We start from the raw sequence: 27920 nt of genomic DNA, 5'->3' as shown, positions 1-27920 counted from the left end.
TGATTTAATGTTGAAATAGCCAGTTAATGACTTTTATAGAAATTTATATTGCAGTTTCACCACATTCATCTTCAAGATATTTTGATATTTCAATGAAGTTGTATTTTTAAATTGTTTTCTAGATTTCTTGTACAACATCTTTGTAAATTTTCATATCCTTGTTTTTTGTTTATCTTTCTTAGGTTGCTCGGCACCTAACAAAACTTTTTGATGCCATGAGCAGCCTGCACTTTAAGCCAGATCCAGATAATTCTGAGAAGTTTACTAAAATGGCTTTAGGAATGTACAGCAAAGATGGTGAGTATGTGGAATTTGATGAAGAGTGTGACTGTTCTGGTCCAGTGGAGGTGTGGCTGTCTCGGCTTCTTCAGAAAATGCGCTCCACAATTCATTATTACATGACTGAAGCTGTCATCACCTATGAAGAAAAGCCTCGAGAACATTGGTTATTTGATTATCCCGCCCAAGTATCATTATGTGGCACTCAAATTTGGTGGACCACAGAGGTCAATATTGCTTTTGGTCGACTTGAAGAAGGCTATGAAAATGCTTTAAAAGATTATCTCAAAAAGCAGGTTGGTATTTCTCTTAACATTAATTGTGAAATACTGAAACAAAGGACAGTTTTTTTTAATTATAGTCATAAAAAAGTAAAATTGTTTCATTTGTGCTCATTATACTTATAACAAACAGCCTTTGTAATCACATTATTTGTGTATTTTTCTTTGTTTCAGGTAGGCCAGTTAAATACACTGATTACAATGTTGTTGGGAGATCTAAATAAGAGGGATCGTCAGAAAATCATGACAATATGTACTATAGATGTCCACTCACGAGATGTGGTAAACAGGATGATTATTAACAAGGTTGAAAGTTCATGGGAGTTCATTTGGCAATCTCAGCTTCGACATCGGTGGGATGAAGAACACAATGATTGTTATGCTAACATCTGTGACGCCCAGTTTCATTACTCCTACGAGTACTTAGGGAACACCCCTAGGCTTGTTATTACTCCCCTTACTGATCGGTATTGATACCACTGGGTATCTTAGACATTCAAGTGATTTTGAAACATATTTTGGAAAAATTTGTTTAATTTTAAAATCTTGATTATGAAACTTAAATTTTGTTCTTCAGTAAAATTTACTGTTATGTGTAGTTTAGTAAAAATGTTTGTGCTATTGAGTGCATCTGTTGTTAGATATGTACATTTTAATGTAGTTTGAGTAGTTTGCCATTATATTATTGGTTGTTTTATCTGTTGTTAGATATGTACATTTCAATGTAGTTCATGCAGTTTTCCCCTTGGGCTGTTGGTTGTTTCATCTGTTGTTAGATATGAACATTTTAATGTATTTCATGTAGTTTTCCACTAGTGGTGTTGGTTGTTTTATCTGTTGTTAGACATGTATGTTTTATTTTAACTTATGTTTTGAGTAGATAAATGTTCTGAGATTGAATAAGTTGTGCTTAAATATTTGACAAGTTTTGTTAACATGTGGTTTCAGACATACAATGTGGTTATTACCAAGTAGGAGTGTTGAGGAGAGGAGATACTTTGGTGAAATACCTTTTTGTAGTAGGCCTTGCTTATTTGCACTTCTAAAGTTAATCCTAAATTTATTCATTGTTTTTAGTTAAACACATTCAGTGTTGGGGTCGCTATATTATTTGAAAAGGAAACATTAAAATAAATCTGCTAGAATGGTATGTGAAAGTTAGAAGATTCAGAGACTTTTCACACAGTTTGTTACATTACATTACACTTATCCTTACCTGAGTCTTCACTAAATTTGTCTCTTGGTAATAAACTTGTAGTACAGAAACACTGTAATAGCTAAATTTGGATGAAAAATTTAGAAGATCTGATATGTTTGATATGCACATAAAATATAAACATATTTTGTGTTGCACATTATAAGTGAAATAGAATTAATTGGTATATTTGAAAAATATTATATGTGATAGTTTGACTAGACATTTCAGATATTTTGTCGCAGTGCATTAATTCATGATCTATTTAAGGTAGTGTTTGTTGCTGTCCTTTGATATGACAAACCATAATTTTCACCAAGTTCTCCTCTATTTTTTAGATACTATATTACCCTTACACAGTCTCTCCTCTATTTTTTAGATGCTATATTACCCTTACACAGTCTCTCCATCTTATTATGGGAGGTGCTCCAGCAGGCCCTGCAGGGACTGGAAAGACAGAAACTACAAAGGACTTGGGACGAGCTTTGGGTATAATGGTGTATGTGTTCAACTGTTCTGAACAGATGGATTACAAGTCTTGTGGTAATATTTACAAAGGTCTTGCCCAGACTGGTGCATGGGGGTGTTTTGATGAATTCAACAGGATCTCTATTGAAGTGTTATCTGTGGTGGCTGTACAGGTAGAATATAACTTCTGTAAGGATGAATACGTTCACCCAGATGGAATGTTTGTTTTTAAGGAAATGCCATTTTCCTTCCAAAATAATTAACATACCTTCCAAATATGTATTTTGGATCACCAAATATGTATCATACACTAGAATAAAACATCCCAAAAATACTATAATTACTGTAAGTTTACTGGTTTTGTAATTTAACTATATACATGTATATATAGGTTAAAAATTATTATATCTATCCAGGACAGAAACAAGTGATGACAAACAGTGAAAGTAAGTTTAAATATCTGGGTATCAAAATAAAATAATTGTATAAGGAAATTAAAAAAGAAGTTTTTCTGTTGGTTATAAGTAATTCAATAGTAATATCATACAGAATTATTTATGTTACAGGGGTTTGTTGAGAGAACTTGAGTTTTTTCTATTGGTTATAAGTAATTCAATAGTAATATCATACAGAATTATTTATGTTACAGGGGTTTGTTGAGAGAACTTGAGTTTTTTCCTATTGGTTATAAGTAATTCAATAGTAATATCATACAGAATTATTTATGTTACAGGGGTTTGTTGAGAGAACTTGAGTTTTTTTCTATTGGTTATAAGTAATTCAATAGTAATATCATACAGAATTATTTATGTTACAGGGGTTTGTTGAGAGAACTTGAGTTTTTTCCTATTGGTTATAAGTAATTCAATAGTAATATCATACAGAATTATTTATGTTACAGGGGTTTGTTGAGAGAACTTAATTTTGTATCTCAGTGAAACAAGAAGTTTGGAGGCTCTAAGTTTATATTCTGGCTATAAAGTATTTATTTTACTTGTTTATAATCTGTCAAAACTATAGAAGTTGCACGTACAAATGTATTACTGGATCCTGAATATGGAGAAAAAAAAAATACAGTATTGTCAAAAACCAAAGGTCGAGTCAGGGAGCAAAATGTAGTGCTTAATTATTTGATTATAAATTGTAAAACATTGTATTATTTTATATATGTGTGGTTGAATGTTTCAAAACACGTTTCTTTCCTAAGTAGATTACGTTTATGATACTTCAAAATTATTATTTGACAGGTGTGAGATTAGCTACCAAACTATAAACTATTGTTAGTGGAAACTGTAATGGAAATACATATAAATAAATATACTTCATATCTTAATATATACCATTTAGGGTGTTATGTAATTACACTGTTTTTAAATTAATCAATAAAATATTCATGCTTTCTTGTTCACTGAAGTTTACGGTACAATATGTACATCTTGTAAAAACAGATGAAAATCATTGAGTGATGTTAAAATAATAAATAACACATGACATTAAAATGGGTTCACAATTATGACATTTTTTAATTTCATTCTATGGGCTGTGAAAAACTTGATTCTACACTCTTTGACATCATCATAAATGTTATTTTAAGGTGAATATTTATGTGAATGAAACAGGTCATCAGTAACAGTAGGTTTAAGATGCAGGAAGATGTTACTGAGATTGTTGGCAGGAGAGTAGCTTGTGATAGTGACGTTTTAACATCAAAATGTGTAGAGTTAGCTTTATAAAAGGCCATAGGTTAGCTTAAATTAAAATTGTTTAAAATTTTGTACTTGTTTTAAAGTTGTCTGTTATTAATTAATCTAACATTATATAAAAATTCCAATAATAAATACACTGATTTGTTTATTCCCTAGGTAAAGTCTGTCCAAGATGCGATTCGGGATAAAAAGAAGACCTTTAACTTCCTTGGTGAAGAAATATCTCTTATTCCAACTGTTGGAATATTTATCACTATGAACCCTGGTTATGCTGGAAGAACAGAACTTCCAGAAAACTTGAAAGCTCTGTTTAGGTTAGATACCTCAAACTTATGTTTTATTAAATACATATATGCTTATTATCTGTGTTTGAAATTAAAGAACATAGTTAGAATATGTATCAATATTAAGTGTAATACATAGTTAGAATATGTATCAATATTAAGTGTGATACATAGTTAGAATATGTATCAATATTAAGTGTAATACATAGTTAGAATATGTATCAATATTAAGTGTAATACATAGTTAGAATATGTATCAATATTAAGTGTAATACATAGTTAGAATATGTATCAATATTAAGTGTAATACATAGTTAGAATATGTATCAATATTAAGTGTAATACATAGTTAGAATATGTATCAATATTAAATGTAATACATAATTAGAATATGTATCAATATTAAGTGATACATAGTTAGAATATGTATCAATATTAAATGTAATACATAGTTAGAATATGTATCAATATTAAATGTAATACATAATTAGAATATGTATCAATATTAAGTGTACATACATGTTAGAATATGTATCAATATTAAGTGTAATACATAGTTAGAATATGTATCAATATTAAGCGTAATACATAATCAGAATATGTAATCAATATTAAGCGTAATACATAGTTAGAATATGTATCAATATTAAGTGTAATACATAGTTAGAATATGTATCAATATTAAAAATGTAATACATAATTAGAATATGTATCAATATTAAAGTGTGATACATAGTTAGAATATGTATCAATATTAAAATGTAATACATAGTTAGAATATGTATCAATATTAAGTGTAATACATAGTTAGAATATGTATCAATATTAAGTGTAATACATAGTTAGAATATGTATCAATATTAAGTGTAATACATAGTTAGAATATGTATCAATATTAAGTGTAATACATAGTTAGAATATGTATCAATATTAAGTGTAATACATAGTTAGAATATGTATCAATATTAAAATGTAATACATAGTTAGAATATGTATCAATATTAAGTGTGATACATAGTTAGAATATGTATCAATATTAAATGTAATACATAGTTAGAATATGTATCAATATTAAATGTAATACATAATTAGAATATGTATCAATATTAAGTGTAATACATAGTTAGAATATGTATCAATATTAAGTGTAATACATAGTTAGAATATGTATCAATATTAAGTGTAATACATAATTAGAATATGTATCAATATTAAGTGTAATACATAGTTAGAATATGTATCAATATTAAGTGTAATACATAGTTAGAATATGTATCAATATTAAATGTAATACATAATTAGAATATGTATCAATATTAAGTGTGATACATAGTTAGAATATGTATCAATATTAAATGTAATACATAGTTAGAATATGTATCAATATTAAGTGTGATACATAGTTAGAATATGTATCAATATTAAATGTAATACATAATTAGAATATGTATCAATATTAAGTGTATTTATTAAAATATTAAAAACCTGTTGATGCTGTATTAGTGAGTGCATACTCTTGTATTTTTCAAACTTGCTGTATGGTGAAAAAATGTCATCCTATTCTATATGTATTAATCTTTTGCTGAAAAGTGTTGCTTTGAGGCTGTTAATTTAACAAAGATGTTCTGTAGCCTTTGCTGAGAATTTATCTCATTATATTATTTGTTAACGATAAAACTATTCAATATCTATCTTAATCCCAGGCCATGTGCCATGGTAGTTCCAGATTTTGAGCTGATTTGTGAGATTATGTTAGTAGCTGAAGGATTTATTGAAGCAAGAATATTGGCTCGCAAGTTCATCACCCTGTACACACTTTGTAAAGAACTGTTGTCTAAGCAAGATCACTATGATTGGGGTTTAAGAGCTATCAAGTCTGTGTTAGTGGTAGCAGGATCTCTAAAACGTGGTGACCCTGAAAGACCTGAAAATCAGGTTAGTATAACTTTTTATTGAACTGAAGTGAGTGTGATGTTAGTATAGATGTATTGCTCATTCGTAGATATATTTTCATAGCTTCAAAAATGTCATTAAATACAGATAAATGTTTATGTTCAGAAGAGAAGTGTATATTAATCACAAATTTGAAAAATATTTTGTTTAGTATTCTATGTTCATATTAAAGTCAAATATAGTAATATTTTCTATTGTGATAATGTGGCCAAGCACAGCCAGTGGTTGCTGTGCAAAATTGGCAATCTGTGGTTCTGTTTTTATTTACCACTAAAACACATTTACCTCTACTGACACTAACAGCTATTCCTTGACCTTCAGGTATTCATCCAAACATTGGTCTCACTTGCTCCAGTCTTTTATACCTCACTTAAATACCCTTCATAATTTTGTCTTGTGATAATATCTACCTGTGCCAATGCACCCTCTATCCTGATACTGTATTTAAGCACTTCACTCAGATAATGTAATCACTTTTCTTGACAAAGCATTTAGTTATGGCTTTCTCTGACACAGTGCTGTTCTTAGTTACTTTATTCATTAGAATTTTGACATTGCATTGTGAATTTTGGTACAATTATAATATAAAAAAATATGAATGTGTTTTTCTTGGTCATGAATTTTCGTGTTACTGTTGCGAGCTAGAGGCTAATCAGACCTACCCTATTCCACACTTGTTATCTAGTGTCATTCAGGAACAGGGATTACTCTCAGTTTTGCTGTCCATGATTTGATTTATTGTGAGATGGAGATATATTTTTGGTCTGGGGGGTGTCTCTCCTGAGGGTTATTATGAGGCTGCTTTTCTTGATGTTCCAAGACATTCTGGGGAGAATTCAGACTCAGTTTTTTTTCACTGAGTTGGCTTCTTACAAGGCCAATTTAGATCAACCATCTCTCGCCTCTTTTTCTGAATTAGTTGCTTGGGTTTGTGAGGTACTGGGGCTTTCTTCAATTACCTTTGAATCTACTTGATAGTCAAAAGGATGAGGAGAGGACTATGTAGTCCTTCGTCCTTAACATGATATTGCTGTTCATGTTAGGAGATTTACCACAAGGTAGTGAGGGAATAGCTATGCCTTGTACCCCAGATTTGTCAGAACAGCATGCTTTGACTTATCACCAGCAGGAGGATATCTGTTTAGTTTCTCAAAGACTGTATACCTTTTGGACACGTAAGGTTCCAGACAAGAGCCTGTGATCAATTTGAACAAACCAGTCTTCTCACATGTCTGAGACTCTCACTACTGTCCTGATACATTTATCTTCTCTCCAACTTTTGTCTGAAGCCTCTCAGCATTCTTCATATCAATTTGTGGATGAATTGGTTCCTTTGTTGACTTCACAATGGTCAGTTGGCAGATTCTTCTTTCTTTTTACTTTTCTGGCTTATGTGTTGTTGGGACTTATGTGTTGTTGGGTAGAGATATCTTGTTTTACTGAGGTTGTCTACCTGTTCCTGTTCTCTATGAACTACAGGAGGTTACTTTTCTCCATCCATTGTTGTTTGTAAGTGTCCCAGAGGTATTGGAATCAAGGGTTAATGTTGTCTGTTTACATTCTTTATTGTCATCCTTTTATTTCCTCATTCTGTTGGTACTCACAATATATTCCATCCTTATTCTTGTGGCCTCTCCTCTTGGGCAGACTAGTGCCAACCAGTAGAGTTTATGGGTGCATAGTTATAGTATTGTCTGGAAGTCTGGACTTCCTTCATCACAGATCCATGGGTCTTTCAGGTTCTGGCATTGGGATTGGTCTTTAGTCTCCTTTCTTCTCATGACCTGTGGGATTTCCACTTCTAACAGTTCTGTAGAGTGAGGTTTTTCATTCCCAAACTGTGAGGGACTTGTTGATCAGGAAGATGGCAGAGAGAGTTCATCCCATTCTTTCAGGATTTTATTCCCACTTTTTTGTTGTCACCAAAAAAATTATAGATTGGTGTCCAATCATCGAGCTTTCTTGTCTTAACCAATTCTTTGATCTTCCTCAGTTCTCCATGGAATCCTTTCTCAGATTACAATATCGCTTTTCACCTCCCTATCCTTACCTTCCTTTGGACCCATATCTGGTTTCTCTACCTTCATCAAATATTTGGGCTCATAGTAGTCAGTGTGGGGAAAATTGAAATTAGGGATTAATGTGCCTTGTTCCCCACATATATCAGGCAATCAGGGAAAATTAAAATTAGGGATTAATGTGCCTTGTTCCCCACATATATCAGGCAATCAGGGAAAATTAAAATTAGGGATTAATGTGCCCTGTTCCTCACATATATCAGACAATGAGGGAAAATTAAAATTAGGGATTAATGTGCCTTGTTCCCCACATATATCAGGCAATCAGGGAAAATTAAAATTAGGGATTAATGTGCCTTGTTCCCCACATATATCAGGCAATCAGGGAAAATTAAAATTAGGGATTAATGTGCCCTGTTCCTCACATATATCAGACAATGAGGGAAAATTAAAATTAGGGATTAATGTGCTTTGTTCCCCACATATATCAGGCAATCAGGGAAAATTAAAATTAGGGATTAATGTGCTCTGTTCCCCACATATATCAGGCAATCAGGGAAAATTAAAATTAGGGATTAATGTGCCTTGTTCCCCACATATATCAGGCAATCAGGGAAAATTAAAATTAGGGATTAATGTGCTCTGTTCCCCACATATATCAGGCAATCAGGGAAAATTAAAATTAGGGATTAATGTGCCCTGTTCCCCACATATATCAGGCAATCAGGGAAAATTAAAATTAGGTATTAATGTGCCTTGTTCCCCACATATATCAGACAATCAAACTTTTGTGTTTCATCATGCCAATTACTTTTTTTTAATCTCACAACATTTAGAAAAGCTTAATTTGGGGGATTTGGACCCTAATACCTTAGTTTCCTTTTCTCATCTTTTTCTTACCATGTCTACAACATTTCGTGTGACTTCCTTTTATCTTTTGACAGAAGCCACTTATTTGTCTCCTGATGATTTTTCTGAGGTATCACATAGACTTATCTTTGCTACCATGGCTTACCTCTCTTTGGCTGTTCAAATATTTTAGTTCAGGATGCTCTGTTGTTCATGGTTTGTTTATCTGCTTTTTTTTCTTGTGTGATATATGCATGGCATCTTTTTTCCAGGAAGAAATGTTTAGGGCTTTTTCAGACATTTTGAAGTCCAGAGTTGAAGCAGCCCATTTTCATCAATTCTGTTTACCCCTTTATCTGTCTTGGCAGCTCATTCTTTGACCTTGTGCAATCATTTGGTTGGTCATCATCGTCTTCAAGGCAATAAGTGTTGGTGACTTGGGGTTGGAGCCAGTAAGGACCAATTTATTTCACTTTTCCAACTTTTGGAGGACTTTTACCATCAATCTGTGGGTTTTTAAGGCTATTTTCCAAGGTCTAGCCCACTGTGTTCTGTCTTTCCATTATCTTCTCATCAAATTGCCTGCTAACATTTGTTGGAGGAGGTTTAGGATTTAAATTGAAAGGTACTATTGAACGAGGAGATCCTTCTATTCTGGAGTGTTATTCTTATCTCTTTGTTGTTCGTAATAAAAAAGTATAGAGACCTTAATCACTTCCTCTTCATTTCCAAGTCCACCAAGACTCATACTTAACTCTGCATTGGGTTTTCACTTCAAATATGTGTTTGATGAAGGTCAGTGTGTTTATCTGTATATTCCTATTCCCCTAGCATCCTGACATTTGCTTTATTATTCACAGGTGTGTTTTCACTTTTGGGCTGTTCTGTTTAGCCTAGTCTTGGCCCCATATGTGTCTTGCCAAGTTGTTTGGTCATTCACTCTACTGCTTCATTCCTGGATCCTTTGTTTCCACCATTACATGGACAGCTGGCTTCTGCTGACATCCTTGCACACAAACTTTGCACTCCATACTTGGTTTCTTCCTCAGGAAGCTGCCTGGGTTGGTTGGTTAATAAAGATGAAAATGCCATTCCTTGCACCTACCAAGTTTCTGGTTCATCTGTGTGTGCTTTTCAGTTACCTTCACAGTGAGGCCCAGACGTCTCCACTTTGTTTGTGATATATGGAATGGCTATTTTACAAGGTATTCTCCTCACCTTCTTCTTTTGTACAAGAGGTTCTGTTTTGGGGTTATATCTCTTGAGGTGCTCATCTTCTTGATTGTTCACATGTGCCACCTACAGGGGGCTTTTATTGACCAATGGTGCTTTGTTTGAGATCCCTTAGAGGCTCCTCTTACTCTTCACTGTCTCTAACTTAGAGATGTCAGGAAGGTAATGGACTCTTTTATAATCCACTCTCCATGTCAATATCTTGCAGCTTCTTGTTGTTCATAAGGTTGTCCTACACTTCCTGCCATCTCTTTAGGGACAGGTGGTGATGGCACATTCATACAATTTGAATCTTATGTCGTACATATCTAGGCAAGGAGGCATCCAGTCCAGGTATCTTTGTTTCCAGACATTGAATCTTCTTAATGGGGTCCATGACCATTAAATTACTTTGTTGCTATGTCATATTCCAGCTGTGTTGAATCTAGTATTTGATTTGTTATCCTGATCTGAGAAACTTCTAACAATGTTTATTTGGAGTTGTGTGCTTGTTGGGGTATCCCAAATGTAGATACCTTAGCATCTTCTCTTAACACCAAACTTCTCATGCTCAGTCATGGTTTTTGCTTTTACAGTAGCTATTGGTGTCATCACACTTTCTTCTTCTTTTGTCTCCAATGTTTCTTCATCAAGCTCGCTCTGACCCATGTTGTCCTTCACTTGCACTCATCTTCATACGTGGTTTATGTCTGGTCCCTTTTGATCATGTTTGACCATCTTCATTGGCAATTTATCAGAGTAAGTGGACTACATACCACTCTTGATCTCTATGGTGGGGCTATCATCCTTCTTGTTCTACTTTTCCTTATTTATCATCCTTTTACACTTAGCTTCATGATAGGGGTCTATTGGTTTTCACTTTTCTCTGCTGCTGAATCCTGAGTGGCTTTATCTACCTATTTTTGGTTTATAGAATTTACATCAGTCTTCCATTCCCCTGTACTGTCTATATTATTTCAATCTTTTTCCATTGCTTATCCTTCCCACCCTGCCTCACTTCCTGATTGAAGCCTCATGTGGTACTTCACTCTTTTATTCATCCTTTGTTTTAACCTTTATCATCTTGTTTGTTACATCACCTCTCACTGAAGCCCCTGTTCCTATTGTTGTTGGTGTGTGGTTGCCATCTTTTCGATGTTTTTGAGATCAGTGTTCACTGCATTTTGTTCCATTCTTCTCATCTGTTCTTTTCTACTTAAGATATTTGTTCCAGAGTGTAATTCTTCTTGCACTTCTCTCCATCTCCATCTGTATGACCCTTCAAGTCCAGATCATCTTCTATGTCTAATCAGGGCCCTCTAATAGTATGTGACACGTACTGATCCTTTCTATGGTTTTTGTGTCCATTTATTTATTATCTGTAACCTTGTTATTTCACATGATCTTTCCACAAGTACTGTTACAGGTTAGATTCATGAGGTTGGTTACCTGACACATGCTTTCCTTTCTCAGGATGATTGTCACCTTTTTTAGTCTTTTACCATAAAGTGCATCATTTGACCATGTCTCTAACTGGCCATTTACATCTTACTTTGGATGATATCTTCATCATAGGTATTTGGACTACCATATACACCTTTATGTCTCACCACCTCTATCACATGCCTGTTTCTTGCTGAGTTTTCACTGGTGACTTTGGTAAGTCCATTATGCGTGACTTGTGAGTGCTCATTTTATTTTCCTTTACTGGGACTTTTTTCTCATAGGTTAAGGATTTTGATTAGTGGCAAATGGTGCCTGACCAGATATACATAGTTTCAAATCTGCATTGTACATCCTGTGAGCATACTAGAGGACAATAATGTAGAAGCACTTCCTATGGCACACCTGATATATAATTTCAGATGCTGCTAGGTGTTGGTTGTTTGACTCATTCTATTATCATCTGTGCATGGATTTCCATAATTCTTGCATAAAATATTACATATCCCACGTTCATTTCATGCACACCATTGTGGTGGGGTACTTCATTCAACAAATTGTACATATATCTCATGGTTTCCTAAATATGTTGACCCAAAGTGTACACTCATAGACTTTATGGGTAAAGCAGACAGGGATTACTGCCCATCTCTGATGCTTTGTGGCATTGAGTCTCTTCCTATCACGGACTTGATTAACAATTCCAAATGCCTTGAACTGTTGGTTGATTGACTCTGTCCATGTGGTAGCTCTACTTTTCAAAATAAGATATCATGGTCACCCTTTGCACTGTCTCTGGTGCTGTAGGCTTCTGGATTCATCATGGCATTTACCCCTTCCTCTAGTGGAGTATGGGAGTCCTTGCCACTTACCATTTCTTGGTACAATTTCACTCAGTTGAGAGTAGGGCAGTACCATTCTGCTGATTGCAAAGGCTTGATGTCCTTCCTGATATGTATCCAATATGCAATTCACGTTACTGCCAGCAGTTAGCTGTAACACTTCATCATATCTCTAGTTATTGCAGTTTCCTGCCACCTCTGGATGTCAGTTTCCAGTTGAATCAGGTGTTGATTTGAGACACACCAGCCACATAAGTTCTCAGTTGTGTTTGGCTGGTACACTCCTACTGCAGACTGGATGATAAATTACCACTACCACTAGATTTTGGACTGGTGATGCATCACAAATTGGAGACCTTTTTTATCTTCTACCATCTGTTGTATTTGGTGTTTGTTGAAGCTGAAAGAAACACATGACTTCCCACTTTTTGTAAGTCTAGGTTCCTTACTTCTACCTCAAACTGGATTTTATATTTTCAATGCTGCTGGATTTTGAACCAGAGAAGAGTGTCTCCTGAGCTGTTCTTACTTCCAACCATCTGCTGGATGTTCATTCCTAGTGGTTCTGGTGTTGGTTGTTTTGGAGTAGCACACATGTGGAAACAGGTTATTGGTACGAAAGCTTGTCTTCCCTTCCAATATCTGTTTTTTAGGTGAACATAAAAGGGCCCTCTTTCTAATGAGTAACCAGTGTACAATTTTGGATGCCACTGGGTGGGATTGAGGTCACACTTTCATTTATGGTCTGTTGCACCCTAACCATTTGACACATTAGGGTCACAATAATAATGAAAACATTTTGGAGATTCTCCATTTTTCCACCCTTTTATTTTGGTGCAATTTACTAAAAGGCTTAGAAGTTGTGCAGTCTTCTGCAGGTGTAATGTTTATAATTCCTTTACCACACATCATGAACTTTCTTTAGGCACTTTTTAAAGAGGATCATCTTCTCTCTTACCCTCCACCAGTTCAATGTGGGATTCTGACTTCTTGTGAGAGGAGGTAAAATACTGTATTGGAAGTTGAAAAACATTTTCCTGAACTGAAAATGTATATCTGACTAGATACTTACCTCCTCTCAAATTTACCACCCGTCACGCCCACTTCCAGTGTATTGGTTGACGTGCTCTTGGCCAATCTCAATGTGATTAGCAGGTACATTAATTACAGAGAGCAGTAGTTACCATAGGAATAGTGTCACACTCCTGTAGAGAGTTTTGTATGATCATTTACGTGTAGATGTGTAGAAAGAAGTAGAACTACAAGGCGAGTGGTGAGAAAACATTTGCACTGATAGAGGGCAGTAGTTACCATAGGAGTAGTGTCACACTCCTGTAGAGAGCTTCTGTATGATCATTTACATGTAGATGTGTAGAAAGGGTGAGAAAACATTTGCACTGATAGAGGGCAGTATTAATTGAGAAAGTGTTTTTTTTTTAAGTAAGTCGGTATCTATTCTAAAATACATTTTCATTTTCAAAAAATGTTAACTTTCCTTTTCAAGTCACTGTACATGTTAGAGTAGGTATGTATAATTACATAATATTGTTTTGACTACACTGAATGTAAATAGATTATAAACCATTCTGATGTCATTAGGTATTAATGAGAGCTCTGAGAGATTTCAACATTCCAAAGATTGTAACAGATGATGTTCCAGTCTTTATGGGGTTAATTGGAGATCTGTTCCCATCCCTTGAAGTTCCCAGAAAAAGAGATCCAGTCCTGGAAAATGAAGTAAGGAAAGCAGCCACTGAGCTTAAACTTCAACCAGAGGATAATTTCATTCTAAAGGTTAGCAGACAGGCAGTGTTTTTATAAATTAATGGTATTGTCTAGAATAACTGGTCAACTCAGAGATTTTGAGAGTGGCTGGTAAACATTTTTTAATAGGTATGTGCAATGTTTCTCTTTTTTGTGTGTATTACATTAGAACAGTACAATACATTTAATAAACTAATTTCAAAAATATAACAACAGATACAATTTATAAGAATATGTTTAATAATGCCCCGTAAACAAATAAAACATTTATGTGAATTTGACCTAAACTATAAAGATACCATAGCACAGGTTTATAACATTCATTTACACTTTTCAGTTGATGAGTAGCAGATAATTAATAGTACAGTTAGTTTGTTTTTGTTACTTTATGACTTATTATTGTAGGTTTATTTCTCTAAGTAATGATGTTATACCAAGTATGTGTATTATTATTGTAGGTTTATTTCTCTAAGTAATGATGTTATACCAAGTATGTGTATTATTATTGTAGGTTTATTTCTCTAAGTAATGATGTTATACCAAGTATGTGTATTATTATTGTAGGTTTATTTCTCTAAGTAATGATGTGATACCAAGTATGTGTATTATTACTGTAGGTTTATTTCTCTAAGTAATGATGTGATACCAAGTATGTGTATTATTATTGTAGGTTTATTTCCCTAAGTAGTGATGTTATACCAAGTATGTGTATTATTATTGTAGGTTTATTTCTCTAAGTAATGATGTTATACCAAGTATGTGTATTATTATTATAGGTTTATTTCTCTAAGTAATGATGTTATACCAAGTATGTGTATTATTACTGTAGGCTTATTTCTCTAAGTAATGATGTTATACCAAGTATGTGTATTATTATTGTAGGTTTATTTCTCTAAGTAATGATGTTATACCAAGTATGTGTGTTATTATTGTAGGTTTATTTTTCTAAGTAATGATGTTATACCAAGTATGTGTATTATTATTGTAGGTTTATTTCCCTAAGTAATGATGTTATACCAAGTATGTGTATTATTTTTGTAGGTTTATTTCTCTAAGTAATGATGTGATATCAAGTATGTGTATTATTATTGTAGGTTTATTTCTTTAAGTAATGATGTTATACCAAGTATGTGTATTATTTTTGTAGGTTTATTTCTCTAAGTAATGATGTTATACCAAGTATGTGTATTATTACTGTAGGTTTATTTCTCTAAGTAATGATGTGATACCAAGTATGTGTATTATTATTGTAGGTTTATTTCTCTAAGTAATGATGTGATACCAAGTATGTGTATTATTATTGTAGGTTTATTTCCCTAAGTAGTGATGTTATACCAAGTATGTGTATTATTATTGTAGGTTTATTTCTCTAAGTAATGATGTTATACCAAGTATGTGTATTATTATTGTAGGTTTATTTCTCTAAGTAATGATGTTATACCAAGTATGTGTATTATTACTGTAGGTTTATTTCTCTAAGTAATGATGTGATACCAAGTATGTGTATTATTATTGTAGGTTTATTTCCTAAGTAATGATGTTATACCAAGTATGTGTATTATTATTGTAGGTTTATTTCTCTAAGTAATGATGTTATACCAAGTATGTGTATTATTATTGTAGGTTTATTTCTCTAAGTAATGATGTTATACCAAGTATGTGTATTATTATTGTAGGTTTATTTCTCTAAGTAATGATGTTATACCAAGTATGTGTGTTATTATTGTAGGTTTATTTTTCTAAGTAATGATGTTATACCAAGTATGTGTATTATTACTGTAGGTTTATTTCTCTAAGTACTGATGTTATACCAAGTATGTGTATTATTACTGTAGGTTTATTTCTCTAAGTAATGATGTTATACCAAGTATGTGTATTATTATTGTAGGTTTATTTCTCTAAGTAATGATGTTATACCAAGTATGTGTATTATTATTGTAGGTTTATTTCTCTAAGTAATGATGTTATATCAAGTATGTGTATTATTATTGTAAGTTTATTTCTCTAAGTAATGATGTTATACCAAGTATGTGCATTATTATTGTAAGTTTATTTTTCTAAGTAATGATGTTATACCAAGTATGTGTATTATTATTGTAGGTTTATTTCTCCAAGTAATGATGTGATACCAAGTATGTGTATTATTATTGTAGGTTTATTTTTCTAAGTAATGATGTTATACCAAGTATGTGTATTATTATTGTATGTTTATTTCCCTAAGTAATGATGTTATACCAAGTATGTGTATTATTTTTGTAGGTTTATTTCTCTAAGTAATGATGTGATATCAAGTATGTGTATTATTATTGTAGGTTTATTTCTTTAAGTAATGATGTTATACCAAGTATGTGTATTATTTTTGTAGGTTTATTTCTCTAAGTAATGATGTTATACCAAGTATGTGTATTATTATTGTAGGTTTATTTCTCTAAGTAATGATGTTATACCAAGTATGTGTATTATTATTGTAGGTTTATTTCTCTAAGTAATGATGTTATACCAAGTATGTGTATTATTATTTTAGGTTTATTTCTCTAAGTAATGATGTTATACCAAGTATGTGTATTATTTTGTAGGTTTATTTCTCTAAGTAATGATGTGATACCAAGTATGTGTATTATTATTGTAGGTTTATTTCTTTAAGTAATGATGTTATACCAAGTATGTGTATTATTTTTGTAGGTTTATTTCTCTAAGTAATGATGTTATACCAAGTATGTGTATTATTATTGTAGGTTTATTTCTCTAAGTAATGATGTTATACCAAGTATGTGTATTATTTTTGTAGGTTTATTTCTCTAAGTAATGATGTGATATCAAGTATGTGTATTATTATTGTAGGTTTATTTCTTTAAGTAATGATGTTATACCAAGTATGTGTATTATTTTTGTAGGTTTATTTCTCTAAGTAATGATGTTATACCAAGTATGTGTATTATTATTGTAGGTTTATTTCTCTAAGTAATGATGTTATACCAAGTATGTGTGTTATTATTGTAGGTTTATTTCTCTAAGTCATGATGTTATACCAAGTATGTGTATTATTACTGTAGGTTTATTTCTCTAAGTACTGATGTTATACCAAGTATGTGTATTATTACTGTAGGTTTATTTCTCTAAGTAATGATGTTATACCAAGTATGTGTATTATTATTTTAGGTTTATTTCTCTAAGTAATGATGTTATACCAAGTATGTGTATTATTATTGTAGGTTTATTTCTCTAAGTAATGATGTTATACCAAGTATGTGTATTATTACTGTAGGTTTATTTCTCTAAGTAATGATGTTATACCAAGTATGTGTATTATTATTGTAGGTTTATTTCTCTAAGTAATGATGTTATACCAAGTATGTGCATTATTATTGTAAGTTTATTTTCTAAGTAATGATGTTATACCAAGTATGTGTATTATTATTGTAGGTTTATTTCTCTAAGTAATGATGTTATACCAAGTAATGATGTGATACCAAGTATGTGTATTATTATTGTAGGTTTATTTCTCTAAGTAATGATGTGATACCAAGTATGTGTATTATTATTGTAGGTTTAATTTTCTAAGTAATGATGTGATACCAAGTATGTGTATTATTGTTGTAGGTTTATTTCTCTAAGTAATGATGTTATACCAAGTATGTGTATTATTATTGTAGGTTTATTTCTCTAAGTAATGATGTGATACCAAGTATGTTTATTATTATTGTAGGTTTATTTCTCTAAGTAATGATGTTATACCAAGTATGTGAATTATTATTGTAGGTTTATTTCTTTAAGTAATGATGTTATACCACGTATGTGTATTATTATTGTAGGTTTATTTTTAGTGTCCTTTATTAATACGTCTAGGAACTATTAATATTTCATACTAGTTTAAACTGTGGATTAGAGCAGTTGTATTCCTGCCCTAACAATATTTTATACAATCAATAAACTGCTTTCCTAAGCTACTCTTTTAAAACCAATTGATTGATGAGTGCAAGGTTTTCTGTTTTACTTTAACAAACAGATCCTCTAAATGCTGCAGACATGTTCAAAATGTGGTATTTTTAACAAAAATTTGTGATGTGTAAATAGTGAAGAGAAATAAAAGCTTGTAAAATTAAGCAGTTTTAATATTTAATACACAGTTTATAATGTTTACACAGTTGATGTTAAGAAACTCTTGTAGAATGACAAATGTTTAATATTTATTAATACACAGTTTATAATGTTTAAACAGTTGATGTTAAGAATCTCTTGTAGAATGACAAATGTTTAATATTTATTAATACACAGTTTATAATGTTTACACAGTTGATGTTAAGAATCTCTTGTAGAATGACAAATGTTTAATATTTATTAATACACAGTTTATAATGTTTACACAGTTGATGTTAAGAAACTCTTGTAGAATGACAAATGTTTAATATGTATTAATACACAGTTTATAATGTTTACACAGTTGATGTTAAGAAACTCTTGTAGAATGACAAATGTTTAATATTTATTAATACCCAGTTTATAACGTTTACACAGTTGATGTTAAGGAACTCTTGTAGAATGACAAATGTTTAATATTTATTAACACACAGTTTATAATGTTTACACAGTTGATGTTAAGAAACTCTTGTAGTATGACAAATGTTTAATATTTATTAACACACAGTTTATAATGTTTACACAGTTGATGTTAAGAAACTCTTGTAGAATGACAAATGTTTAATATTTATTAACACACAGTTTATAATGTTTAAACAGTTGATTTTAAGAAACTCTTGTAGAATGACAAATGTTTAATATTTATTAACACACAGTTTATAATGTTTACACAGTTGATGTTAAGAAACTCTTGTACAATGAGAAATGTTTAATATTTATTAATACACAGTTTATAATGTTTACACAGTTTATGTCAAGAAACTCTTGTAGAATGACAAATGTTTAATATTTATTAATACACAGTTTATAATGTGTACACAGTTGACGTTAAGAATATCTTGTAGAATGACAAATGTTTAATGTCTATTAACACACAGTTTATAATGTTTACACAGTTGATGTTAAGAAACTCTTGTAGAATGACAAATGTTTAATATTTATTAACACACAGTTTATAATGTTAACACAGTTGATGTTAAGAAACTCTTGTAGAATGACAAATGTTTAATATTTATTAATACACAGTTTATAATGTTTAAACAGTTGATGTTATGAATCTCTTGTAGAATGACAAATGTTTAATATTTATTAATACACAGTTTATAATGTTTAAACAGTTGATGTTAAGAATATCTTGTAGAATGACAAATGTTTAATATTTATTAATACACAGTTTATAATGTTTAAACAGTTGATGTTAAGAAACTTTTGTAGAATGACAAATGTTTAAAATTTATTAATACACAGTTTATAATGTTTAAACAGTGGATGTTAATAGAAGGCTGTAGAATGAGAAATATTTAATATTTATTAAAATACAGTTTGTAATGTTTAAACAGTGGATGTTAACAAAAGCTTGTACAATGACAAAGGTTTAATATTTATTAACACACAGTTTATAATGTTTAAACAGTGGATGTTAACAGAAGGCTGTAGAATGAGAAATGTTTAATATTTATTAAAATACAGTTTGTAATGTTTAAACAGTGGATATTAACAGAAGGTTGTAGATTGAAAAAGGTTTTTTATATTTCCAGTAATCGTGGAAAATGAATAAATATCAATCATTGGTTATTGTATTGAAACAAAGCTTTCTAAATGATATATCATGGATTGAGTGTGATAAACTCTTATGAAAGTATGCCCATATGGTTCAGTGAGTAGAAATAGCAATCAAGTTGAATTCTCCTATGTAGGGGGAAAGGCAGTTGGGTATTTATATATTTAGTGTTTTGTTCAACGCTGTTGAAAAGAAGATGTTGTTGTTTCTGTTTTCCCATCTCAAACATGGTTTTTTTGTTGAATTTTGAGGTTTTTGAAGTTACAAAGTGTAAAATTTAAGAATTCACTCTTCAGTTAGATTTTGACCAGCAGTTCTGGACTTTGTAAGTTATTAGTTTTTGACCAGCAGTTCTGAACTTTCTAAGTTATTAGATTTTGACCTGCAGTTCTGGGCTTTTAAATTATTAGTTTTGATAAGCAGTTCTGAACTTTCTAAGTCATTAGATTTTGACCAGCATTTCTGGGCTTTCTAAATTATTAGAATTTGACCAGCAGTTCTAGGCTTTCTGAATTAATAATTTTTTTTACCAGCAGTTCTGGGCTTTTTAAGTTATTAGATTTTGACCAGCAGTTCTAGGCTTTCTGAATTAATAATTTTTTTTTACCAGCAGTTCTGGGCTTTTTAAGTTATTAGATTTTGACCAGCAGTTCTAGGCTTTCTGAATTAATAATTTTTTTTACCAGCAGTTCTGGGCTTTTTAAGTTATTAGATTTTGACCAGCAGTTCTAGGGTATCTGAATTAATAATTTTTTTTACCAGCAATTCTGGGCTTTCTAAGTTATAAGTTTTTATGCTTCAAAACTTCCAATCTTCACTTTATGGAATGTTGTCAGTGTTAATAATTAACACAAAATTAATTTAGGAAAATTTACATGATCATTAATAATTACTCTGTATTTGTTTTAATACAAAGTTAAAACCACGATTAAGTAATGTTGAAACCATCATTTTTGGTATCTATTATATAAGGTCTGAGCTCTGAAGACCACTTTACATAACTTTATAAGTCCTACAAGACGTAACAATGCTGATAAATTTAGTGAAAGTTGGCAAGAAATGTAGTATCCAAGACCTTTTGTTGTTCAGCTAAAACAAATGAAATATGGAATCCTCTTGGGTGTCACTTTTCACTCCTATGAGATATTTTCTGCATCAAAAACCAGTCTTACTTGTGACTTGATAGAACTTCTTAACTACTATAGAAAATTTTTGAAACTGATAAATGAGCATAATTTGTTGATTTCTCTTTCCAGGTTGTGCAACTGGAAGAACTGCTTCAGGTTCGTCATTCTGTGTTTGTGATTGGTAGTACTGGTACTGGTAAGACTCAAGTGTGTAGGACCCTTCTGAAAACATATAACAACATGAAACGCAAACCAGTGGCTCATGACCTTAACCCTAAAGCTGTAACAAATGATGAATTGTTTGGGATAATTAACCCCTCAACTAGAGAATGGAAAGATGGTAAGTGTAATAATAAAAATAATATATTAACACCTCAACTAGAGAATGGAAAGATGGTAAGTGTAATAATAAAAATTGTAAATTGTTTGGGATAATTAACACCTCAACTAGAGAATGGAAAGATGGTAAGTGTAATAATAAAAATTGTAAATTGTTTGGGATAATTAACACCTCAACTAGAGAATGGAAAGATGGTAAGTGTAATAATAAAAATTGTAAATTGTTTGGTATAATTAACACCTGAACTAGAGAATGGAAAGATTGTAAGTGTAATAGTAAAAAATTATAAATTGTTTGGGATAATTAACACCTCAACTAGAGAATGGAAAGAGAGTAAGTGTAATAGTAAAAAATTATAAATTGTTTTGGATAATTAACATCTCAACTGGAGAATGGAAAGAGAGTAAGTGTAATAGTAAAAAATTATAAATTGTTTGGGATAATTAACACCTCAACTAGAGAATGGAAAGATGGTAAGTGTAATAATAAAAAATTATAAATTGTTTGGGATAATTAACACCTCAACTAGAGAATGGAAAGATGGTAAGTGTAATAATAAAAATTATAAATTGTTTGGGATAATTAACACCTCAACTAGAGAATGGAAAGATGGTAAGTGTAATAATAAAAAATTATAAATTGTTTGGGATAATTAACACCTGAGCTAGAGAATGGAAAGATGGTAAGTGTAATAATAAAAAAATTATAAATTGTTTGGGATAATTAACACCTCAGCTAGAGAATGGAAAGATGGTAAGTGTAATAATAAAAAATTATAAATTGTTTGGGATAATTAACACCTCAGCTAGAGAATGGAAAGATGGTAAGTGTAATAGTAAAAATTATAAATTGTTTGGGATAATTAACACCTCAACTAGAGAATGGAAAGATGGTAAGTGTAATAGTAAAAAATTATAAATTGTTTGGGATAATTAACACCTCAACTAGAGAATGGAAAGAGAGTAAGTGTAATAGTAAAAAATTATAAATTGTTTGGGATAATTAACACCTCAACTAGAGAATGGAAAGAGAGTAAGTGTAATAGTAAAAAATTATAAATTGTTTGGGATAATTAACACCTCAACTAGAGAATGGAAAGATGGTAAGTGTAATAATAAAAAATTATAAATTGTTTGGGATAATTAACACCTCAACTAGAGAATGGAAAGATGGTAAGTGTAATAATAAAAATTGTAAATTGTTTGGGATAATTAACACCTGAGCTAGAGAATGGAAAGATGGTAAGTGTAATAATAAAAAATTGTAAATTGTTTGGGATAATTAACACCTCAGCTAGAGAATGGAAAGATGATAAGTGTAATAATAAAAAATTATAAATTGTTTGGGATAATTAACACCTGAGCTAGAGAATGGAAAGATGGTAAGTGTAATAATAAAAAAATTATAAATTGTTTGGGATAATTAATACCTCAGCTAGAGAATGGAAAGATGGTAAGTGTAATGGTAAAAAATTATAAATTGTTTGGGATAATTAACACCTCAACTAGAGAATGGAAAGATGGTAAGTGTAATAATAAAAAAAATATAAATTGTTTAGGATAATTAATACCTCAGCTAGAGAATGGAAAGATGGTAAGTGTAATAGTAAAAAATTATAAATTGTTTGGGATAATTAACACCTCAGCTAGAGAATGGAAAGATAGTAAGTGTAATAATAAAAAATTATAAATTGTTTGGGATAATTAACACCTCAGCTAGAGAATGGAAAGATGGTAAGTGTAATAATAAAAAAAATATAAATTGTTTAGGATAATTAATACCTCAGCTAGAGAATGGAAAGATGGTAAGTGTAATAATAAAAAATTATAAATTGTTTGGGATAATTAACACCTCAACTAGAGAATGGAAAGATGGTAAGTGTAATAGTAAAAAATTATAAATTGTTTGGGATAATTAATACCTCAGCTAGAGAATGGAAAGATGGTAAGTGTAATAGTAAAAAATTATAAATTGTTTGGGATAATTAACACCTGAACTAGAGAATGGAAAGATGGTAAGTGTAATAGTAAAAAATTATAAATTGTTTGGGATAATTAACACCTGAGCTAGAGAATGGAAAGATGATAAGTGTAATAGTAAAAAATTATAAATTGTTTGGGATAATTAACACCTCAGCTAGAGAATGGAAAGATGGTAAGTGTAATAATAAAAAATTATAAATTGTTTGGGATAATTAACACCTCAGCTAGAGAATGGAAAGATGGTAAGTGTAATAATAAAAAATTATAAATTGTTTGGGATAATTAACACCTGAGCTAGAGAATGGAAAGATGGTAAGTGTAATAATAAAAAATTGTAAATTGTTTGGGATAATTAACACCTCAGCTAGAGAATGGAAAGATGGTAAGTGTAATAATAAAAAATTATAAATTGTTTGGGATAATTAACACCTCAACTAGAGAATGGAAAGATGGTAAGTGTAATAATAAAAAATTATAAATTGTTTGGGATAATTAACACCTCAGCTAGAGAATGGAAAGATGGTAAGTGTAATAATAAAAAATTATAAATTGTTTGGGATAATTAACACCTCAGCTAGAGAATGGAAAGATGGTAAGTGTAATAGTAAAAAATTGTAAATTGTTTGGGATAATTAACACCTCAACTGGAGAATGGAAAGATGGTAAGTGTAATAATAAAAAATTATAAATTGTTTGGGATAATTAACACCTCAGCTAGAGAATGGAAAGATGGTAAGTGTAATAATAAAAAAATTATAAATTGTTTGGGATAATTAATACCTCAGCTAGAGAATGGAAAGATGGTAAGTGTAATGGTAAAAAATTGTAAATTGTTTGGGATAATTAACACCTCAACTAGAGAATGGAAAGATGGTAAGTGTAATAATAAAAAAAATTATAAATTGTTTGGGATAATTAATACCTCAGCTAGAGAATGGAAAGATGGTAAGTGTAATAATAAAAAAATTATAAATTGTTTGGGATAATTAATACCTCAGCTAGAGAATGGAAAGATGGTAAGTGTAATGGTAAAAAATTATAAATTGTTTGGGATAATTAACACCTGAGCTAGAGAATGGAAAGATGGTAAGTGTAATAATAAAAAAATTATAAATTGTTTGGGATAATTAATACCTCAGCTAGAGAATGGAAAGATGGTAAGTGTAATGGTAAAAAATTATAAATTGTTTGGGATAATTAACACCTCAGCTAGAGAATGGAAAGATGGTAAGTGTAATAATAAAAAATTATAAATTGTTTGGGATAATTAATACCTCAGCTAGAGAATGGAAAGATGGTAAGTGTAATAATAAAAAAAATAAATTGTTTAGGATAATTAATACCTCAGCTAGAGAATGGAAAGATGGTAAGTGTAATAATAAAAAATTATAAATTGTTTGGGATAATTAACACCTCAGCTAGAGAATGGAAAGATGGTAAGTGTAATAATAAAAAATTATAAATTATTTGGGATAATTAACACCTCAGCTAGAGAATGGAAAGATGGTAAGTGTAATAATAAAAAAAAAAAAATTGTTTAGGATAATTAATACCTCAGCTAGAGAATGGAAAGATGGTAAGTGTAATAATAAAAAATTATAAATTGTTTGGGATAATTAACACCTCAGCTAGAGAATGGAAAGATGGTAAGTGTAATAATAAAAAATTATAAATTGTTTGGGATAATTAATACCTCAGCTAGAGAATGGAAAGATGGTAAGTGTAATAGTAAAAAATTGTAAATTGTTTGGGATAATTAACACCTCAACTGGAGAATGGAAAGATGGTAAGTGTAATAATAAAAAAATTATAAATTGTTTGGGATAATTAACACCTCAGCTAGAGAATGGAAAGATGGTAAGTGTAATAGTAAAAAAATTGTTTGGGATGATTAACACCTCAGCTAGAGAATGGAAAGATGGTAAGGTAATAGTAAAAAAATTATAAATTGTTTGGGATAATTAACACCTCAACTGGAGAATGGAAAGATGGTAAGTGTAATAATAAAAAAATTATAAATTGTTTAGGATAATTAATACTTCAGCTAGAGAATGGAATGATAGTAAGTGTAATAGTAAAAAATTGTAAATTGTTTGGGATAATTAACACCTCAGCTAGAGAATGGAAAGATAGTACGTGTAATAGTAAAAAAATTAAAATTGTTGGGATAATTAACACTTTAACTGGAGAATGGAAAGATGGTAAGCGTATTAGTAAAATTGTAAATTGTTTGGGATAATTAACACCTCAACTAGAGAATGGAAAGATGGTAAGTGTAATAGTAAAAATTTAAATTGTTTAGGATAATTAATACCTCAGCTAGAGAATGGAAAGATGGTAAGTGTAATAATAAAAAAATTATAATTTGTTTAGGATAATTAATACCTCAGCTAGAGAATGGAAAGATAGTAAGTGTAATAGTAAAAAAATTATAAATTGTTGGGATAATTAACACCTCAGCTAGAGAATGGAAAGATGGTAAGTGTAATAGTAAAAAAATTAAAATTGTTGGGATAATTAACACCTCAACTGGAGAATGGAAAGATGGTAGGTGTAGTAGAAATATTTTATTTTTGAAGTATGTAAAATCAACTGCCTTGTCCATTTCTGTTATTATGTAATTTGAACAATCATATATATTGTAAGTTTATTAAGGAATATTTTCATATGTTAGTATCTTTTGTGGTTGATATGATTTTCAAGTTCAACAGAGATTACTTTGATTGCTATGATAATAAGGTGCAGATACAAACTCCATAATTTTTGGTTTATTGTTTTAACAACAATAGAATAGAATATTTAGAAGTGCCACACATACTGTAAGACTGTGTTTTATTAATGTTTTACTACATTTGATTTTCAATGTCACTTGGTGGCCCAGGGTTTCATTGTGTACTTACAAATCTTAAAATACGTTTTGTTTTCCTTATATTACACTTTGTTGGAAGATTCTGGGATAATTAATTATCATTTCTGATGAGCTGGAACCATTGTTAATATGTCATTGTTGGATTGGTAGCTGAAACATTCATCTCTGTTGTTATTGGCATCTCAGATTTCATCATCTGCTACAGGGGGGTCATATTCCCATTGCTATTTAATGGTTCTGACATCAGTTATTTTGTACATTGGTATCTAGGATAGATTTTTTTCTGTATCCAACAACTCTTCTGCTTGGTCAGATTGCCACCAGTGGCATATATGATTATTGTACGTCTTTGGGATTTGTGGGGGTTTGGGACCAAGAATTTTTCGACATGTGTTGATCTTAACTATGGATCCAGGAGCATTACTGGTACTTGAGTCAAAATTAGTCATTTAGTTCACATCTTTACTAATATTATCCATCCCACCTGTAGGGTTTTCATCTCTTGCAGATCATCTTGATCTGGAATTTAGTTCTAGGGCTACCAGAGTTTGGTTGGTCTGAAAGTAGGAGAAAGTCATGCTAGTTCTTCCAAGTTTTATTCTCATTCTTTGTCGTGCCAAGGAAGACAGGAGATTGGGGCCCACTCGTTGATCTTTCTTGTTCATATCAATGCCTAGATTCTCCAAGTTTCACAAGGTACTCATTCCTGAATCTGAATTGTCATTTGTAAATGTCAAAGTTCATAGCTTCCAACCACTGTCACTGTTTTTTTGTGCACAAGAGTTAAGTAATCAGGTGCTGTGGTTCAGGGTTTTTACCTTCATACTAGCATTGGTTTCATCTGAGTTCTACCAAATCATGCAAGTTTTTACTGTCACTTCCATTCCATAGTACTGTGCACACATCATTCCATAAATGACTGATTACTGCTTGCTTCATTTCCTCCATTGTCAGAACATCACACCCTGATTCTGTTTCCAGAAACAACTAAGGTAAGCTTTATACTGAGAGCTGACTGATCTGTTCTTGTTCCATTTCAATCTGTCTAGATTTTTTTCATCACATCTCTCAGTTCAGCTCAGCTAACTTTCATTTGGCTCTGTGCAACTTAACAGGATGTTTGACTCTTACTCACTTCTTCTTCTCCCATTGCATGAATGAAAGGTAGGCATTATTTGATTCCCTCATGTCGTTGAGATGACAAATTAAGAGATCTTTTCACTAGTCTTTATGCAACCAAGGAATCATAACTATTAGTTTACTGAATTTCCCAGTTTTCTTAGTCAGGATCATACTTTGTTCTTAAGGAATTGTTAAGTTGGGACACTACTAAGGTATGGGCTACTCTGTTGTCACCTCATTCAGAGTTCCATCTCTTCACAAATGCCTTGCTTCAGGGATGGGGTACATATACCAACAGTCAGGAATTCCAAGGTTTGCACACAGACATCAAGGCCTCCCTACACAATGTCCTAGCCCTTCTTGATCTTGTGGTCTGAGCTTATTAAAGGGAAAATTGTCAGGCTTCAATCTAACAATTCAATGTTGGTGTCTTGCATTTCTTATCGAGAAGGCACTTGATCTAGGAGACCTTGTTTATGAATCTTGGA

General features: G+C 31.2%; 1 pseudogene across 1 annotated transcript in view; it reads left to right on the top strand.

The window, feature by feature from the left end:
* Window positions 1–27920, top strand: part of LOC143226953 (dynein beta chain, ciliary-like) — a 186227-nt pseudogene that overhangs the window by 64008 nt on the left and 94299 nt on the right. Inside the window, exons 23-29 of the transcript XR_013014816.1 lie at window positions 183–575; window positions 735–1027; window positions 2135–2396; window positions 4086–4243; window positions 5917–6148; window positions 14130–14324; window positions 21249–21459. The product of XR_013014816.1 is annotated as a dynein beta chain, ciliary-like (transcript). The remainder of the gene's footprint in view (window positions 1–182; window positions 576–734; window positions 1028–2134; window positions 2397–4085; window positions 4244–5916; window positions 6149–14129; window positions 14325–21248; window positions 21460–27920) is intronic.

Source organism: Tachypleus tridentatus, chromosome 9 (assembly GCF_004210375.1).
Source record: "Tachypleus tridentatus isolate NWPU-2018 chromosome 9, ASM421037v1, whole genome shotgun sequence".
Taxonomy (NCBI): domain Eukaryota; kingdom Metazoa; phylum Arthropoda; class Merostomata; order Xiphosura; family Limulidae; genus Tachypleus; species Tachypleus tridentatus.
Note: the sequence above shows the minus strand (reverse complement) of the source record. Positions and strands in the feature narration are given on the sequence as shown.